The sequence below is a fragment of the Ambystoma mexicanum genome, chromosome 4p, assembly GCF_040938575.1.
Source record: "Ambystoma mexicanum isolate Mex_15411 chromosome 4p, UKY_AmexF1_1, whole genome shotgun sequence".
NCBI classification, from domain to species: Eukaryota; Metazoa; Chordata; class Amphibia; order Caudata; family Ambystomatidae; genus Ambystoma; species Ambystoma mexicanum.
The window spans coordinates 142,642,827-142,648,826 of record NC_090927.1 but is presented as its reverse complement, the minus strand read 5'-3'; positions in this window follow the sequence as shown (position 1 = coordinate 142,648,826).

Below are 6,000 nucleotides of genomic sequence, written 5' to 3'. Positions count from 1 at the left end.
TGTTTCAGTAAGCCTGAGCTCCCGGTACTGTCCAAGTTAGGGTTTAAAAGGCAATTAAAGTCCCCTCCCCATATAAACACCTCCTTACGATACCCTCCCACCAGTTGCATCACTGAGGGGAAGTATTCCTTCTCATCCACGTTTGGAGCGTAAGAGTTAACCACACAAATGTCTCTACCTTCCAACACAGCCTGAAGCTCTACCATTCTCCCGATCTCATCAGTTACCATCCTGCCCACCTGCAGGGGCACCACGTCCGCTACCCAAATCATCACCCCTCTCGCATATTTAGAATAAGATGTTTCAACTATTGTTCCCCCACCATCTCCTAAGTAGATACAAATCTTTGCGTACCATATGGGTTTCTTGAATCAGAGCTATCTGTATCGCATGTTGTTTGAAAAAGCTCCCTACCCATTCACATTTCAACTTTTTACTTAGACCACGGACATTCCAGGTCCCATTCTCAAGCAATCACTCCCTGTTCCGGATGCAGTTGTCTCTACCCTTCCTTACTTTCCCCACCACCTTGTCCCCCTGCCTCGTTTGTGTTGCTCCAATCCGTTCATCAGCCTCGCTTCAAACTTCAACCAACTGTGCCCAAATCCCCTTCCCCCATAACTCTTGGCCTTGAACCGTTCCCCCCACCCTCCCCTTTCCCCAGTGGATGAATGGCCGCCAGTCTAGGGGTTCTCCCGTGTTGCCTCCGTTCCACCCGTCATTGAAAGCATGTCTCGCTTTCTCACCCTTATTCTTTAAGCTGGCGCCTCACCTCCTTGCAGGCCCTCTCTTACCATTCTCAGTTTCCAGTCCTCCCTTCACCCTCCTCAGTCACCCGACCGTTGTGCCTCCTTCATCCCCTCTCCCTGAACACGCAACCCCTGTGAGTGCGTGTCCAGCCAGGTCCATACCTTCTGCAGTGACACAAAAAATAATAACTTCCCACCCGCAATAACCTTCAATTTAGCCGGGAAAAACATCATGTATTTAAAGTTCAGTTCTCTGAGGCGGCACTTCACTGCGTCATAAGTCTTACATTGGCGTTACACTTCCAATGTGAAATCCGGGAAAATACATAACGATGTGTTTCCTACTTCATAATAGCCCATCCTCGTGGACTCCACTCTACCTATTCCATCCAGTCCATTTGTTTCATCAACTCCATCTATTCTATCTACTGTGTCCGTTTCATCCACTGCATCTGTTCCATCCACTCGATTCATTCCATCTGTTCCATTCATTAAAACTACTCATCCTTTCCATCCGTTCAATCTGCTCGTTCGTCACATCCGTTCAGTCCACTCATCCGTTCTATCCGTTCCATCTCTACCATCTACTCCGTCTGTTCTTTCCACTCCGTCTGTTCCATCCACTCATCCGTTCCATTCACTCTATCTGTTCCATCCGTTCCTTCCGTTCCATCCATTCCTTCCGTTCCATCCACTCCTTCCGTTCCATCCACTCCGCCCGTTCAATCCACTCCTTCTGTTCCAACTAGTCCATCTGATCTATCGACCTGTTCCATTCATTCCACCTGTTCCATCCACTCCGTCCGTTCCATCCACTCCATCCGTTCCATCCACTTCGTCCGTTCCATCCACTCCGTCCATTCCATCCACTCCGTCTGTTCCATCCACTTTGTCCGTTCCATCCACTCGGTCCGTTCCATCCACTCCGTCCGTTCCATCCACTCCGTCCGTTCCATCCACTACGTCCGATCCATTCCATCCATTCCATCCACTCCATCCGTTTCTTCCACTCCATCCGTTCCTTCCACTCCACCCCTTCCATCCACTCCATCCGTTCCATCCACTCCATCCGTTCCATCCACTCTACGTGTTACATCTATTCCATCCGTTTTATCTAATGCATCCATTTCATCCACTGCATCCATTCCATCCACTTCATCCGTTCTATCCACTTCATCCATTTCTTCCATTCCCATCTGCTCCATCTGCTCCGACTTCCATTCGTCCCCTCTATTCTTTTTGTTCCATCTATACCATCCGTTCCATTTATCCCAACCAGTACGTCCACGCCGTTCCATCTGTTTCGTCTGTTCCATTTGCTCCGTCGGTTCCATCCGTTCCGGCCAGTGCATCCACTCCAGCTAGCACTCCGTTCTGAATCGTGGAGAGACATGGACCATAAGAAATCTTATTCCAATTACTGTTAGCTGTGCAGCTAGACATGAAACATTGAATAATATCTGTACAAAATATGTGCATTATGCTTACTTGTGACTGCTCAAATGTACAGTAGTCATGGATATAGAGACTGGTCGTATCGTAAGAATACGTGCAGCCCAAATACGTGTCGGTAGATGTAAGGGCTCGCACTTGCTGTCTGTGGTCGGCGCAGCTGGGAGCTAGAAAGTGAACGAGTCATTGTAAATACATTGTATCAATGTGCTCGCAGGATGTTGGAGTCACGTCCGGACAGCCACATGCAGCGTATCTTACAGACTTTGATGAAAAACTCACCTTAAAGGCACATCCGGGCTAAGAAACAAAGTGTCAGTGTACCGCTGCCACATGGCCTAAACCTGAATAGTACTAGGCTCACTTATTTAACGATACAGACGCCTCACCATCGTTACATGTGGCCGCATCGTTTGGATGCCTAGCCACCATGCGTAGTGTACGCCATGAAGATTGCCGGCCATTATAATTATAATTGTTCTTTTATAACTCACTTAAAAACAACAAGTGGTTTCCAAGAGTGGGATCAGGATTCGAACCTGTGTTGCACCGCGTTGTCTTGCTTACAAGACAAGCACGTTGCCCCTGAGCTATCCTTCCAGTTACTTTGTTGGTGAGGCTGCCTTGCCATAATTATGTATGGCAGCTGCGTCTAGTTGTTAGGGCAGTATGTATTGACACATGAGCATGTGAGGTAATCCAAATATCGGCCATCTTTGACTAGTTACTTACACATCTGGGTGGAAATATACTAATGTAGTGTGAGTCTTTCATAATGACCACTTTTGGGTTGGGATGTGAATCAAAGTGCACCAAAAGAAAGAGAGCTGCAAACGCTTAACAATCTGAAGGAGCACTGTAATTGCAATATTTAGGCCGTATGCACATTCCAAAAGTATGCAAGCCAGTATTCCTGAATTTAAGGAGGACTGCTGAATATAGCATCTGTGTGTTAGGGTTTTGGAAAGGCGGGATACAAGAACTAGGCTGGGCATGAGAACACCCAGGCGTAATAGTGTGCAGGCAGTCGTAGGGTGTTGGAGACAAAAGAAAATGCTTATAATCTTCCTTAACCATTTCTTCCAGAGATCAGTAGGTGTCAGCTCACAAGATGAAGGATTGGGCTGTAACACAGGGCAAGATAGCGCTTTGCCACAGTAACATTCTACAATGGCTAATCCCCCACACTAACGTGAGATGGGGGTTTAGATTCTATTAAAGACAAGGAGGCGATTATTATGCATTTCAATCTTTACTCTGAAACCACAGCAGCAAAGAAAAAACTTTTACAAACAAAAAAGTTTGAAAACAGAACTAAATAGAGTTCAATGTCAATGCAAGGGGGAACTCCCCAATCCATCATGGAGGACAGGTCATGCCCTGCAGGAGGCCAATGAGCAGGGACCCTTCCTTATATAAGTCCATTACTCTAAACCCAACTCCTCTTTCTGTAGCTGTCTTGAACCAGACGTCCACTGCACAGATCAGATGATAAACGATGAAGGCAAATCCAGCGAAGCTCTCGTACCACGCACTCCACAACTTGTAACTGTGGGCCACACTCCTGATCAGAATCTCAACTCGTAGCTGTAAGAACAACAAGCAAGAAAGGTGGGTGGATGGGAAGCACAACAAACCAAAGAATGTTCTCTCTTAAAACACATGTGCACATGCGTGTCATAACTGTCATATCATATCATATCATATAATATCAAGGGTGGGTGGGTGGGATAATAATCGCCTCCTTGTCTTTAATAGAATCTAAACCCCCATCACACGTTAGTGTGGGGGATTAGCCATTCTATGACAAGACAGGAGGCTCATATTATGCAAGTTCGAAGCCCTTGCATCTCATTAGTACAACATGATCAACACAATAGAGACAATATAATAAAAATAATAGGAGAAGAAAAATGTTTTAAATACTTTCATTAGATCAATCAGCTGACCACAAGAGAATTGCCCAAGACTAGGCTGCCCGAATATCAGTCTTATAAGGCATAGCCAAATCCACTGCAAGAAAAACAACTGGAAGATGTGCCAATTCCAGCGTTCCTTACAGGCCACCAAAACCAACTGGTTAAAAAGAGGGGGGAAAACACTGAACAAAGTTTTCCTATACTAATAGGTTAGGAAAAAACCCATTGGAATAATAAACTCCTCTGTTGTCCAATCAGACATTTAAACACTTAAATTCATCCCATCTATGGGAACCTAGATAACAAACCAAAGAAGATAAGCACTTAGCTCTCCTGGAGATAAAGAAAATTACCCCTTAGGGGTGATTGCTTTGTAGGTTCCATCCCATGCGTTAAAGGAAGATATCGCATTAGAAACAGGGCATGTCACATAACTACACTGGGGAACAAGTGGGAAAGACAAATCTTCATAAAAGGTAAAACGGGAGTAAAAAAGGTTGTTTTATTAATCTGTAATAGGACGACCTATCCTGAGCGGAGCTGAAAAGCAATAGACTTAAAACACAATTGTCTTCAGACATATGTGTATACTAAAGAAGGTATGTCTTCTGGAGGCAAAAGCAGAATGGAAGCGAGGGGCCCCACCTGAAAGCTAAACATGCCAAACCGCCAAAACAGAGACCTTCAGACCTCCCGAGCTCTTGAAGAGGACTCTGCTACCATGACAAAGGCAGATATTTACAAAACCTGACCCTTAAGAGACCAAACATGGCAAGGAGAAAAATGTATCTTACATCTAATCGCTACCATTATAGTGATATCTGAACCCCCTTGTAGATGTGCCTGGTGCTTGAACCTTGTTCCCTCCTCCCTGGTTGAAAAATCCCCTAGAGGATCATAAACTAACCGAAGGAGGACCCCTAAATTCCAAAGCCTTAGCAAAACTCTAAACTGCAAAGAACTGATCACTAAACAGTTAAAATGAAGTTGCTCACAGAAGAGGACTAACCTCTATCTTAGGCAATTTGAAGAGCCTTGAAGCTCCCAGCACCCTGAGCTGGCACCTTATTGCAAAAAACAATCTCCTGTGAAAACCCAAAAGGTCTACCTGCCATGCAGGTGACTAGGAGAATCAAGTCATTAACCAAACATATATATCCCAGCCCTCTGGGAAACGCACCGACATACACCTTTTAATAGTTAATGTAGAGACGCTGGAACGCATTGTGAGAAGAGGGTCGTAATAACTTGGATGGGAGATTAGTAGCGCTCCCAGACCCCTCTATCCCACCAAGGGATATTGAGCCTTCCCAAAGGAGGAGAACCCTCCCCCACTTATCTAAGGAAAACCTTGCAACCCAGAAGAAGGCTACCCAGAGGACCACGCTAAAGCCCCGCTTTACACCTTTAAAATAAATAAATACACTCTTGCACTTCTAACCAACCCCCTGACCGTGGAAGGGGCTCCGATTAACTTATTGAAATACCAGGAATTAGCGCAAAGGAAAGTAAACTGACGGGAGGGAAAAGCTCAGTGCGAGTCTACACTGGCCACGAGTCAGAACTCCTGTAAAAGGAAAAACAAAAACCATCGGGTGTTACTCCAAGAGGTGTAATATCATGATGCAATCTCCCCCAAGGATGGCGGGAAGGGGAATGAGGGGAGAAAGGACGCTGGGAATTATCATGTCCCGTAAATGAAAGGTTGTGAAAGAATACTGGGACCACTGTCCCCTCAAACCCTGAGGTCTGAGTCTCTGTATGCGTGTGAGGCTGAACTGGCTACTAAGGGAATCAGGGGAAGGAAATATTAAGCACATTGCCCATAGCAAATATAGCACTTATATATGGTTACGAACCCTCAGGTATGCTAGTGTTGC